Source organism: Spea bombifrons, chromosome 4 (assembly GCF_027358695.1).
Source record: "Spea bombifrons isolate aSpeBom1 chromosome 4, aSpeBom1.2.pri, whole genome shotgun sequence".
NCBI lineage: Eukaryota > Metazoa > Chordata > Amphibia > Anura > Pelobatidae > Spea > Spea bombifrons.
This window is the reverse complement of record NC_071090.1, coordinates 39,137,509-39,153,074: the sequence shown is the minus strand read 5'-3', so window position 1 is coordinate 39,153,074 and position 15,566 is coordinate 39,137,509.

Sequence of the window (15,566 nt, the reverse complement as noted above, 5' to 3'; positions counted from 1 at the left end):
GGGCCTTTGCAAGGTAAGAAGGACAGGGAGAGGTAATGGTGTGTGTGTGACTGTGTCTATGTGACTGTGTGTGTGTGCTGTACTGAGTCTGTGTGCATAAGTGTGTATAAGAGTGAAGTGTTAGCGCGTGTGAGCTTATGTTTTGTTTGTTATTATATGGCATTGACGTGAATGTGTATGTCAGCATATTATGCTGGAGTGTGTGTGTTTGTGGAACATATGACGCTAGCATGTGTGTGTATCTCTTACTGTGTGTTGTTATAGTGTGTATGTTAGTGTATGGTGTTAGCATGAGCCTGTATGTGTTAGTATTTGGTGTTTGCATGGGTTGGTGTCAGCCTTTGATGTTATCGTGAGAGTGTGTATTAGTGTATGGTGTTGGAGTGTCAGGGGTGAGCCTAAGGTTAGTGAAGTCTAGGAGATGGAGGTGCAGGAAAAAGAATGTGTGTTAGAGAGTGCATGTGTCTGATTGAGTTTATGTGTTAGTTATGGGGGATCCAAAGAACTACTACACCCAAGGATCATAAGGTGGGGTTATGGGTGGCTCATGGGCAGAACAAAATCCCAGGAACCAAAAGTGTTAAAAGGCCCAAATAAGTACCTGGGAATAGACAGAATCTTAACTCCTCAGCATCCATGTGTACTGGATAAAAATGACATCAATACCAGGTGTATGAGGTAGAATGTTATGTGATGGGATAATCAGTACACTAAAAAAGTCATGATATACCTGAAGCCACAATTTAGTGCCACTTATCCTTTTTAATAAAATATGCAGATTGAAAATAACACAAAACCTTTATTTTTCCTCTCACTGATTTCTGGGCCTAGAATGTTTTGTCCTCTGAAGTGACTACAAATTCAGGAGGGCGATTTATTCCTACAGAAAGTAAAGTGCCAGGACACAGATGACGAAATACACACCAGGGCAGACTCTGCCACACTGACACCCAAACACACACACACACACACACACACACCAATACAGGCTCTGCCACATCAACACCCAAACATACAGACACCAGGACAGGCTCTGCCACATCAACACCCAAACACACACACCAGTGCAGGCTCTGCAACACTGACACACCAAACACACCAGGACAGACACTACCACACCAACACACACACACCAGGACAGGCTCTGCCCTACCGACACCCAAACACAGATACACCAGGACAGGCTCTGCAACACTGGCACCCAAACTCAGATACCAGGACAGGCTCTGCCACACCAACACGTAAACACACATATATCAGAACAGGCTCTGCCACACCGACACCCAAACACACACACACCAGGACAGGCTCTGCCACACCGACACCCAAACACGCACACCAGGGCAGGCTCTGCCACACCAAACACACAGACCAGGACAGGCTCTGCCACACTAACACTCAACACACACACCAGGACAGGTTCTGCCACACCAACACGTAAACACACACATATCTGGACAGGCTCTGCCACACTGACACCCAAACAGACATACACCAGGACAGGATCTGCGACACTGGCACCCAAACTCACATACTAGGGCAGGCTCTGCCACACCAACACGTAAACACACACACATCAGGACAGGCTCTGCCACACCGACACCCAAACACACACCAGGACAGGCTCTGCCACACCGACACCCAAACACGCACACCAGGGCAGGCTCTGCCACACAAACACACCAAACATACACACCAGGACAGGCTCTGCCACACCGACACCCAAACACGCACACCAGGGCAGGCTCTGCCACACCAAACACACACACCAGGACAGGCTCTGCCACACTAACACCCAAACACACACACCAGGACAGGTACTGCCACACCAACACGTAAACACACACACATCACGACAGGCTCTGCCACACCGACACCCAAACACACATACAACGGGACAGGCTCTGCGACACTGGCACCCAAACTCACATACCAGGGCTAGCTCTGCCACACCAACACACCAAACATACACACCAGGACAGGCTATGCCACACCGATGCCCAAACAAACACACCAAGACACACTCTGCCACACCGACACCCAAAAACAGATACATCAGGACAGGCTCTGCGACACTGGCACCCAAACTCAGATACCAGGACAGGCTCTGCCACACCAACACGTAAACACACATACATCAGAAGAGGCTCTGCCACACCGACACTCAAACACACACACACACCAGGACAGGCTCTGCCACACCGACACCCAAACACGCACACCAGGGCAGGCTCTGCCACACCAAACACACACACCAGGACAGGCTCTGCCACACTAACACCCAAACACACACACCAGGACAGGCTCTACCACACCAACACGTAAACACACACACACATCAGGGCAGCCAAATACACATACACCAGGACAGGCTCTGCGACACTGGCACCCAAACTCACACACCAGGGCACGCTCTGCCACACCAACACGTAAACACACACACATCAGGACAGGCTCTGCCACACCGACACCCAAACACACACCAGGGCAGGCTCTGCCACACCAACACACCAAACATATAGTCCAGGACAGGCTCTGCCACACTGACACGCAATTACACACACTAGGACAGGCTCTGCCACACCAACACCCAAACACACATACACCAGGACAGGCTCTGCAACACTGGCACCCAAACTTACACACCAGGACAGGCTCTGCTATACCAACATGTAAACACACACGCACCAGGACAGGCTCTGCCACACTGATACTCAAACACACAAACCAGGACAGGCTCTGCCACACCGATACCCAAAACACACACCAGGACAGGCTCGGCCACACGGATACCCAAACACACACACAGACCAGGACAGGCTCTGCCACACGGAAGCATAAAAAATGTATTTTCTACGTTGCTTTGTCATTAACTGGCCCTTTTATATTTTTGCCCCCTTGTGTATTGATGCCCCAGCCAGGCCCCCTTTAGTATTGATTAATGTGCCCCCCATAACCTTGTGTATTGCCCCCCTTTGTGCATTTATGCCCCCACACCCTTGCATATTAATGTATGTGATGCCCCAGCCAACCCCCTCCCTTGTCTATTAGCCTTTTTGTATTGGCTAATGTGATGTCCAACCACCCTCTTGTCTATTGATGCCACTACTGCCATGTGTATTACTCCCAGCCACCCCCCTCTATTGATTTTGTAATGCCACAACCCAGCCACCCCCTTTTGTATTATTTCATTTTGCTCCCAAGGCAATATCTCCCTCCCCCCCTTGAATATAGGTCCACTTTCCTATAACCCCTAACTATTTTCTTTGGTGGTAATTACATTTTTGTCTTTCTTTTTTTTCCCTGCTGTCCCCCGACATGACGATCCTCTCCATTGTCAGGAGGAACTCTTCTGTGAGCCCACCCCCTTGAACGTCACGTCTTAAAAACGGCAGGAAGAAGAGCTGAGGCACTGCTGCCACTGGGCAGCGCGGTGTATGCATGCCGGCTGCTTTAACTTCATTAGGCAGTGGGCCAGTCCGGCCCTGAGGGTTGGTATCCCTGTAGGCACAAGAGAGCAAGGATGTCCATGTCTGGACTCACTTTTACACTTGGGGTGAACCCAACTGTTTATTGGGGTACTGAATGTGCTTACAGACAGCCAATGTAAGAGGAACTGAATGTTATCAGCTGACTGAATTAAACTCATATTCTCCTTTGAAATTAGACTCTGCAGTCCTTGTTAAGCGTTCTGCCTGAAATATAATATATTGCTGAAGTCAAACCAGATACAGAATCCAACTAAAACAAACAGAGCAACTTATTTTAAAACACATGTACCAGTAAAAATAGAGGATTGATAATTAAATGTTGGCCCAAGTAGATTGCATAACCCATTCACACAACCGCATTTAAAGTTACAACCAATTTGTCCAAACCGGACTGATATCCTACCACATTTTATGCACCTAAATTGGTATCTAATACCATAGTGACTGTTACTCTAGACCACACCAAACCAAAATCCCTTATACCTGACATGGTTTTTTAATAAAATAGTATCGCTCGCAGTTAAATAACTTAGACGACTGCCTTGTTTAGTCTTATAAATGGGTGGGCTGGCATTTAGCCACTCATGTACAAACGTATTAATTTTGCTTAAAGTAATTTAATAAACAAAATTATGCTGTGTTGGATTTTATATGTCTAAATGGAATCGGTAAGAAAACAGCTTGGTCAAAGCGCACATTGTAGAAATATCACTTACATAAAGTAATAATACATCTGGCATTTTCATTGTATATGTGCCCAATCAGTATTTTCTCCCCAACATGTCTCCCTTCATCGCTACAAGATTGGTTGTTGCATTGGGGACTTGTATCACAGTCATCAAATGATGTCAACAGCAGTGTCCTTACTTGTGTATCTTTTCAACTGCAAACGTAACAATGTCCAAGGGCCGAACCACTCCCTTGGACCAATTGAATTACAGTTCTATCAATAAACCTTTACCTAAAAATTTTATTTAAGCCACACATATCCTACCGTGTTTCCCCGATAGTAAGACACCCCCGATTGTAAGACGTATCGGGAGTTTCAGAGGGGTCAGCTAATATAAGCCGTACCCCGAAAGTAAGACATATGTCTTACTTTCGGGGAAACACGGGGGATTTGCCGGGTCCGCCACTCTAAGGGGCCGGGAAGTCCCCACCAAGGCCGGCCTTACGTGTCTGCGGCCGCACAGGATTTAAATTAAAACATCGGGGTTTTTTTTTAACTTTATTTAACATCCTCCATGTTAAATAAAGTTAAAAAAAACTTTATTTAACATGGAGGATGTTAAATAAAGTTTTTTTAACTTTATTTAACATGGAGGATGTTAAATAAAGTTGAAAAAAAACCCCGATGTTTTTATTTAAACCCTGTGCGGCCGCAGACCCCTAAGGCCGGCCCCTTAGAGCAGGGCCGACCTTTGGGGTGTGCGACCGCACAGGGCGCCACACTCCAGGGGGTGCCAACCTGCGGCACCCGGCACCCCTCCAGAGACGGACAGTAATGTCCGCCGCTGGAGGAGCAGGCTCGCAAGGGAGCGGTATCGGAGGTCTTTAACAGACCTCCGGCTCCCTTGAGTGATTTTAAGCCGGGTTCAACCCGGCTTAAAATCACTCAAGGGAGCCGGAGGTCTGTTAATGACCTCCGATACCGCTCCCTTGTGATCTGCGCGGCAACAGCTGTTGTGCGCCGGGGTTTCTTGTCAGATCCCGGCGCACAACACTGAAGCCGCGCCCACCGCTGTCCATGCCCTCTGACCCGGAAGGAGACAAGAACTGAAGAAGAGGAGCGAAGAGGAGGAAAAGAAGCTGAAAGAAGAAAGGAAAGGTAGGAAAGCATTAAGTGAGAGTGGATTGGTGTATATGTGTGTGTGGATTGGTGTATGTGTGTGTGTGGATTGGTGTATATGTGTGTGTGGATTGGTGTATATGTGTGTGTGGATTGGTGTATATGTGTGTGTGGATTGGTGTATATGTGTGTGTGGATTGGTGTATATGTGTGTGGATTGGTGTATATGTGTGTGGATTGGTGTATATGTGTGTGGATTGGTATATGTGTGTGGATTAGTGTATATGTGTGTGGATTTGTGTATACGTGTGGATTGGTGTATATGTGTGTGGATTGGTATACGTGTGGATTGGTAGGTGTGTTGATTGGTAAGTGTGTGAGAGTGATGGGTGTTATGCTGTACCATTTCCAATGTCTTTTTCATGATCTAATTATGCTCTAAAAGTACATCATAACTCCCATCACTCTCAATTTTTTCCCAATATAAGACATACCCCGAAAGTAAGACATAGTGGGGCTTTTAGGGATAAAAAGAAAGTAAGACACTGTCTTACTTTCGGGGAAACACGGTATTGTTTATGTAAAAATTAGCAGTCTGTATTAATGACAGCCCTGGTCTTATTTAAATTTCCCAACCTATACATTATATTGCACCCACAGAATGCAACTGCATTGGTTTAGTGTAATAATGATTTGCAGAAGAATAACATTTAAATGATAGAGCAAGATCTTTTACATGGATTCACAATTTCTGTGTTTGTATAAATAACTATCATGTGAATGAGCAGATCAAATGATTCGGGAGAAACAATTGCCTATTTTTTAGATGACCCCATGGTTTTGTAGAAGTTGACAGCCTATCAATCATCTAACCCTATGCTTATCATTCCAGTCACAGAAACCAATATCTGAATGTCAATCAGCAAACCTCATAAACGCAAACTGTTTACACTAAGCAAGTAGACCTTATTGCTTGCAAAGTCATATGTGTTGCAAACAATCAGCCATCAAAAACATAAGAACAACATAATATTAGTTTTTCTGATTTGCCCATGTTGAAACAAGTAATAGATATAAATCAAAAAAGTTAAACTGATAATACATATGTGGTTTTCTGGTGTTTAGGACGCATGCTGTTACTCTAGGAAGTTATTATCTAGAGTTGTCTTAAAGCCTTCAGAAAATCTCAAGGATCCACAATACTTCCACCAATCCTTGCTGGGTAACATGTAAATACATTATTATACTTATGTTGTTCCCAACATATTTCACTTACAACAAATTTATTTTAACATTACTACTGCATGCCAAGAATACTCAGTATTATAATTTTATCATTGAAGATTAAGGGTGGACATGTAAAGTACTGATAGCATTTTGGAATATTTCAACTATTTTTTGGGGTATGCTTCTAGAGGGGCTCAATCATTATACATAAAGATGTGTGTTTAGAAGATATTTTAATGAATGAATACAGGCAGAGGTATGATTCCATTATAATGGAAAAAATGAAAAAGCATATGCTAAATTAATTAAGAGATAGAGAAACATGCTATATAAAATGTTTCTATGGAAATCCTGTCATGCATTTTGAAATTCAAGTTAATGCAAAATTCAATGTTATTTGGCGAATTTAGTTTTTCAATTTCATCTGATGATTCACTAATGTGCACCTTCCAATTATTACTGATTAGAAGGTAAATTCAAGATAATAATTTTCATTGAAACTAGTTGTGCCCATTGATTGAGGGACACATCAAAGATTTATAGTAGCCAAGTGCAGGACTGAGTCAAATACTTAGTCATGATATCTACATAACAATGTCCACAACCTATAAATCAGGATGTGGAATGCATCCAAAGATTACTGCTGGTTACTAAAATCCATTAAACATCTCATCAGGTTTACTCTGACAGGAGGTGATAAATCATGACACCTTTTCTTCAGTGTATACTCTTGCAGCCTACACTGTAAGAAAAAAATGGAATCATGACCTACTAATTCTTATGCATGTCGCCAAGAGTCCAAGTGGGAGCTGGCTGGAAGCCTACAAGAAAAAAAAACGGAAACTGAGTGAGTGCATGCCTAATATGTGGAAAGAAAAATGTTATTATCCAAAGGTTCTAATGCTTATTCATCAATAACTACATTTCATACTACTTTATGGCCAACATGACTTTACCCCCTCTCTATTCACACCAACACACACCAAATGTTTGATATTTTCTTAGCATATTAACAATATGTGTGGACTTAAAATAATTCTAGCCTGTAGTTCATAGAATACACTTGCTTCATTCAATATTTAGGTATATTCACTAGAATGTAAAATGACAGAAAATTTGAGATAAAGAGTTTACAGCAGTGAAAAAATAAAAGTAGCCTTTAGAGGCATATAACTCTATAGGTAAGTTCCCAGCCCCCGATCCCCTGCCCTGTAACATAATTGCACAAAAATGCAAAAAAACCAAAAAAGTCAATGGAGCAGTCATTTTCTAATACACTCCCATTGGGCATGGATGGCATTGTTTTTTCTTCTTCTTTAACATTGATCTTTTTTTATCATTTGATCCCCTTTCTTTGTTCTGAAGGGGAAGACTAAAGTGCACTCCTTGACAAATCTGGGTGGCATTTAAAGGTTAATTATTATTTTGTCCCAGAAGGTGCAACATTGGTGGAAATTCTCCTGGCACTCAAAAGATTTTTGGATGTACCTCATCCAACCCCTCCTGAGGAAATGATGTAAATGTGTGGCTATGGGTAGGGAATTTTGTATTTTTCTTAATTTCTCCATTACATATTATGCAATATGTACCTTTCTGAAGGGTGAATGATGGTCTAACCACCCATCCAAATTACACACCACCAATCACAGTTAATAGAGGACATTGGGGAACACTGTTTTTAATGTTGTTTTTAACTGTAAACTTTATATGAATATATCATGCATTTGCCTGCAACTAACATCTAGCATTTTAGTGAATATAGAAATTGTTTTGCAAGTGTGAGCATGCAAGAAAACGAAACATCTGTGCTCATTTGATTAGGGATTCCACCATGGTTATGCAAAAAAGTCCCAAACGGTGTAGTTTGAGAGAGAGAGATCTTTACTGGAAAAGTGATACCAGTAATTGCTTGCATGGTCTATTTTTAACCTTGACTCGTGACCTTTAGCTGTGGAATTGTTTGGGTGCCAAGTCATTTTACATAGACAAAGCTATAAAATCCACTCCCCACTCTCATGCAATGATCAGCAACAAAAGTGGAGGTGGAGGCAATGTATTCTATGTGTATTTGTTTCAACTGTAGATCAAGATATCATTTGCCAAGGCATTTAAAAGTCCAAATATGGAGCCAACACCTGTTAAAACCCCCCCTTGGGAAACCAAATCATAGAATCCATAAACAGAACACAGGATATAACACTGTTGCTTCCCCAGAGAACAACATAATTTATCGTCACAGTGTGTTGGATACCCAAAGAAACAACACTAGGGATTATGTTTAACCCTCAAGATACTAAAGGTGGTAGAAAATGCACCAAAAAACTAATCTGTTCCTTTATACTTTATACATTTATACTCCTTTGGCATAAATGAGCTATATATTCCTCTGTCCCAGGTATTTATACTGTAAAATTAGTTTTACCAATGCCTTTTAAAAATAATACTTTTAAAAGGAAAAGAAAAAGGCTAAATGTTTTAATTCCATTTAGAGACAGCATGCGGTTAATAATGTCTGTCAACCTTATCTTACCTGTTATGTAAATACATCAAATAAGCAATTTACCATATCAAAATAAATATTACTGTTATTCAGTGGCGTCTCCAGCTTTCATATTTAGGGGGGAGCACATGGGGGGCCAGAGACCAAAGTAGGGGGGCCAATTATAAAACGGTACATATAATATATATATATATATATATATATATATATATATATATATATATATGCGTTAGACGTGCATTTTTATCTACATTATATGTACTTATCTCTTTGAAGTGATTGAAATATGATTTCAAAATAACAGCTGAACTGGCAGTTATTTTTCATTCTTTAATATTAGCCCCTGCTGCCAATATATATATATATATATAAATATTAGACCCTGCTGCCGATATATAGAAATATTACACCCTGCTTCCGATATATATTAATATTAGCCCCTGCTGCGGATATATATTAATATTAGCCCCTGCTGCGGATATATACTTATATTATACCCTGCTGCCGATATATATTAATATTAGACCCTGCTGCCAATATATATAAATATTAAACCCTGCTGCCAATATATATAAATATTAAACCCTGCTGCCAATATATATAAATATTAGCCCCTGCTGCCAAAACATATATAAATATTTGACCCTGCTGCCAATATATATATAAATATTTGCCCCTGCTGCCAATAAAAATATAAATATTTGCCCCTGCTGCCAATATATTTTATAGTGAAAAAATTGGACCCTACCCAAGCATTTCCTTGGGCCCCGCTCAAGACTCCCTTGCATGCAATCACTCCCTCCGCTACCACACCAAAAAAATATATTTGCCACACTGACTGCAGATCAGGGGAAGACAGTGAGAGTCAGTCCTTCTGACTGCACCATGACATTGAGAGGTCCTCTCTCCTGTAATCATCACTTTGTCCCCTCATTCACTAAACCATACCGCCCTTTTACTTACACCCTGTAGTTCAGTTATAGATCAAATAAACAACACATGGAAACAGCACATGCAACTGAATAAGACAAAAAAAACCTTGTATTTGCAGGTATACATAAATAATGTATGGAAACATAGCATTGCAGGTATAAACCAACAGAACACATAAACCCAGCATTGCAGTTATAGATCAACTGGAAATCACATATAAACTCAGCACTGAAGGTATAGATCAAATAAACAACACATGGAAACAGCACTCCATGTATTGATCAATTGAATAAGACATACAAATCCTATATTTGCAGGTAAACATAAATAATGAATAAAAACATAGCAGATACAGATCCACAGAATGACACAAAACCCAGCTTTGCAGGTATATATGAATTGGAATTCACATAAAAACTCGCACACCCCAAAGCCAACCCTGGCGTCCACATTGCCCACATAGAACCCGACCAGCACCAAGATTACATTAACAAATTACAGTCGAGAGTGAGCCAACTTTGTCCCCAAACAGCCCAGCGTGAGCCAATTTTGTCCCCAAACAGCCAGCCCTGACACCAGTACAGGCTCTGCAACACCGACACCCAAACACACACACCAGGACAGGCTCTGCCACACAGATACCAGGACAGGCTCTGCCACACTGACACCCAGACACACACACACCAGGATAGGCTCTGCCACACCGACACCCAGACACACACACCAGTACAGGCTCTGCCACACCGACACCCAAACACACACACACACACACCAGGACAGGCCCTGCCACACAGACAGCCAAACACACACACACACACACACACCAGGACAGGCTCTGCCACACAGACACCCACACACACACCAGGACAGGCCCTGCCACACAGACAGCCAAACACACACACCAGAACAGGCCCTGCCACATCAACACCCAAACACACACCCGAGGACAGGCTCTGCCACACAGACAGCCAAACACACACACACACCAGGACAGGCTCTGCCACACAGACACCCACACACACACACCAGGACAGGCCCTGCCACACAGACAGCCAAACACACACACCAGAACAGGCCCTGCCACATCAACACCCAAACACACACCCGAGGACAGGCTCTGCCACACAGACAGCCAAACACACGCACACACCAGGACAGGCTCTGCCACACTGACACCCACATCCAAAATGCTTTCCACACTGGTTTGCTGTTTGTTTTCCCCTCTTGTGTATTGATGCCCCAGCCAGCCTCCCTTTGGTTTTAATGTATTTCCCCCCCCACCCTTGTGTATTGCCCCATGTGGATTTGTGCCCCCAGCCAGCCCCCTTTGTACATTATGCCCCAACACCCTTGTGTATTGAGTTATGTGATGTCCCCAGCCAGCCCCCCTCCCTTGTGTATTGATGCCCCCCTTTGCATTGTTAATGACCCATGTATATTGAACCCAACCACCCACCCCCCACCTTTGTGTATTGATTTATGTGGTGCCCCAACCACCCTGTTGTGAACTTATACCCCCTAGCCACCCCCATTTTGTATTTAATTGTTGTCCCAATGCAGCCCCCCCTTTGAATATGGCTCCCCTTCCTCCTATTACCTCAACTTTTTATTTTTTTTAATACTTACATTTTTGCCGCATCCTTCACTGCTGCTGTCCTCCAACGTGCTCTTCTACCTGTCACAAGGAACTGTTCCGTGTGACTCCGCCCCCTTGAGTGGCCCATCACATTGACGATGTGACGTGCCGCTCAAGGGGGTGGAGTCACACGGAACAGGACACTGGGCGGCACTGTGCAGGCACGCTGGCCGCTTAATGAATGGCGGTGTCTTACCGCTGCTTAAGGACTCGCAGCCACATCGGCTACAATGGTATCTCGGTGTGCCGGCCAGTTCGGCCGGCCCACCGCGGATGCTACAGGTATCAAAGATGGCCCTGGCGTGGCCAAATCGGCCATTTAAATGGGCGGCCTCGCGGCCGTTTAATGTACATTCAGGGCGGCCTTGATTGGCCATCTGGTACACTGGGCAAATTCCTGATGAACTACTGGCAATAGCATGGCTGTATGCTCCATGAGTATAAACAAAACTAACTTTGGCAGGTACCTATCCAGCTGGTAGCTGTACATACATCAGTTGGTGGCCACAGTGCCAGGGCTGCTTGGTTATCCCTAGTTAAGCCTTGACACCAACATACTGTGTTCTTATCTACCATCAAATTCTGTGTTTCTATACTTGCCATTTATCAAATTCCAAACACATAGCTGATACACCTTTAGTACTAGTAATTGCATTTGTAAAATAAAATGCATCGTGATCTATTTGACCCTTAAACAAGTTTCTTCTGTTTGGAATGGTGGATCCATTTTATTTCTAGTGAATAGAATTTCTTTACATCATGAAGCACCAGACAAAAGAAATGTTCTCTCTTTCATTGTGATCAATCAAAGGTATTTAGTGTTAGTAGGGTTGTGTATCCATATAGCTTCATATTACAATAAAATAACGCCCATTGCAAAACTTGATTACAAAAATGCAACTGGTTTTATGCAAATAACCACTTGTGTAAATAGAGATATTTCACTACCTTATGTTTAAATATAGAATACAAGTGTAATGAAAGATTACATTTTATGGAAATATACACAGTTAACTGTAAGCCACTGGGTTTACCGGTATTCCTTTGTTCTCTTCTCAATGTTAGAACAACAAATACTTATTCTTGTAGTACAAATGACATCATAGCAACATGTTTTCATAGGCTACCATCTCACCTTCTCTCTAATGCAAAACCCAAAGTAGGCAGCTGTGTACCACATCTGGAGGCATTTTGGACCCTACCACTGTATGTTAGCATCCTGATTAGATATATTTTCCTATTGTGGGAAGTGAGGGTCTTCTTTATCTTTTGTGGACAGGATAGGATGTACACCTGCATCAGTGAAAAGGACCATGTTTATGGAAAGAAAATGTGGCTCAAAGTTCTATGTATGAGGCAATCCCCATAACAATCAATTAAATATTCTTAATTATGTATCCAATTTTTTTTTTTAATCCCAAACATGTTTTTAGATATTTTGCCTAACAAGCTATTACAGAACTCTTTCTCTTTTATTGATCTATACACTGTTTATGTCGCATCTCTTGAGAGTAACAACATTATTTATAGGGCTTTATCAAGGTTGATGCATGGCATGATCAGAAATAGGAAAATATAGGCAAAGCATAGAGAGGTTTTGGACATTTGGACATAATTGGTGAGCAAATGACCAAAGTCACTAGATTGTGTACATAAAGCAGAAATGTTGTGGATGTAATTAAGTGGAACGTGTACAGAACTAGCATAGTATGTAGTCTTTCACTAGAGAGACAAAAATACATATGCTGTAATTATTGTGGTTTCTGTGCCTTAATATAAATAGCACCTTACAACTACATATTAGCCATGTTACGAATGTCATAATATTATATATTGACACCAAGCTTAGTTTTATGGCATCTAAGTTAAAATCCTTGTATTCAGAGGCTGAAAATAACACAGCGGTTGCATTTACTTAATAAATTAAATTATATTCACTTACTGATAAAATATTTTAAGATTTATTCTCCATAAAATATACTACGTGATTATATACGCATCATTAAATGTCTTTAAATCTTTATTTGCAATATAAACTGCATGATGGAATGAGAAAGCAGATCGCTAATACCCTCTCCCTATGAAAAAATAAATGTATTATATTCTGGACTCTAACCAGCCTGGACACAAGTCAAGAGTATGTCCTTGAAATGAAAGCTCATGTATCTCATTTCAACAAATCTTGCTACACCCTTCCACTAAACCATTAGAACACATTTTCGGACAGACTACTGATTTGATTTTGGATCATATTTGATTAAAAAAATGCAAACTAAGCTTATTTCTTGAATTGTTGCACATAGAAACCATTAGTAATCTATACAGAACAATCAAACAGATTTTAACTAGTCTAGTATATGTACTAGTGTGTCTATAGGTACTAGCTTAACAGACACACAAAGGTGTGTGCTTACTAAACTAGGTGTCTGCAGGTACAGGTATACTTGATTCATTTAAACGTTAACAACAATTGTGTTTTGAGTGTAACTATATACTTAAAATGAAGTTTAAATGCATATATACAACTAATTGGAACACATACATAAATCACAAAATGTATAATTTGAAAAGTATTGGCCAACTGGTTCAATATAGCTAAAAAGCGATATATTCGTAGCATACTTATTTGGCACACATGGCAATAATTTACAAAAGTCATCCAAAACATATTCCTAGTTATATGATTTTTTTCACCAGTGCAGTTAATAAAAGGACTGAAATAGATAAAAAAAAATACACTTTTCTAAGCAAAAAAATGCATTCAACATTAGTTTACTCTACAGTGTCTAGTACTGTAGATTATATTGCAATTAAAAAAATATCTAGTTAATAAACTAGGGGAAGATATCACATTAATTGGATCAGAAATAAGAAATCATTACTGAATGGAAAGGAGATAATACTACATAAATGCCAATGATGGATTATATGCTGAATCTGATTTAACTAGTATTATGAAGGACTGAAAATATAAACATAACTTATTCTGGATTAAAAAACATAACATTTGTAAGGTATTGTCAAGTACAAGTAGTTAGGAGACACCGTGGTCAGGTAGGACTCCAGGACAGAACAGGTCAAACAAGCCGAGGTCAGGTTTCTGGAGAGCAAGATAGTCATATAATGTAGCCGAGGTCAGGATTCAGGAAAACAGGATAAACGTAAACGTAGCCGAGGTCAGGTTTCAGGAAATCAACGAAGTCAGACAAGCCGGGGTCATACACGAGAATACAGAACCAAAACGCTATCTGGGTACTAGCACAAGGCATAGACAACCATCAGAAGGCAAGGCAACATAGAACTGAGCAGGGTTAAATAGTGAACCGCAGGGGAAGTACGAATCTCCCGCCAAAACGTCATGACGTCACTTCTGGTGTCCTGGATTTGCGGCCATTATGAGTGTGGCGTAACCTCCCTTCATATAGCCCTGCAGTTCGGGGGTTCGCCACTAGAGGGCGAGCACTGACACAGGACGCCGTGTACCCAGAGGTCTGCCTCTCCTGCGCGGCACTTCCGAGGACGGCAGCGGTAGTGGCTGTGCGGTGGAGGGAGGTCTCCCTCTTCTTCGTGGCGGCTGGTGAGGAGGTGGCCGTGTGTTGGAGGGGGGTCTCCCTCTCCTGCGCGGCACTTCCGAGGATGGCAGTGGTAGCGGCTGTGCAGTGGAGGGAGGTCTCCCTCTCCTGCGCGGCACTTCTGAGGATGGCAGCGATAGCAGCTGTGCGGTGGAGGGAGGTCTCCCTCTCCTTCGTGGCGGCTGCTGCGGAAGTGGTCGTGCGTTGGAGGGGGGTCTTCCTCTCCTGCGTGGCGGCTGCTGTGGAGGTGGCCGTGCGTTGGAGGGGGGTCTCCCTCTCCTTCGCGGCGGCTGTTGCGGCAACGAGGACGGGTAAGTAACAGGTATTGAATTAGGGCTGCAACTAACGATTATTTTAATAATCGATTAGTTGGCCGATTATTTTTTCGATTAATCGATTAATCGGATAAAAAAAACAA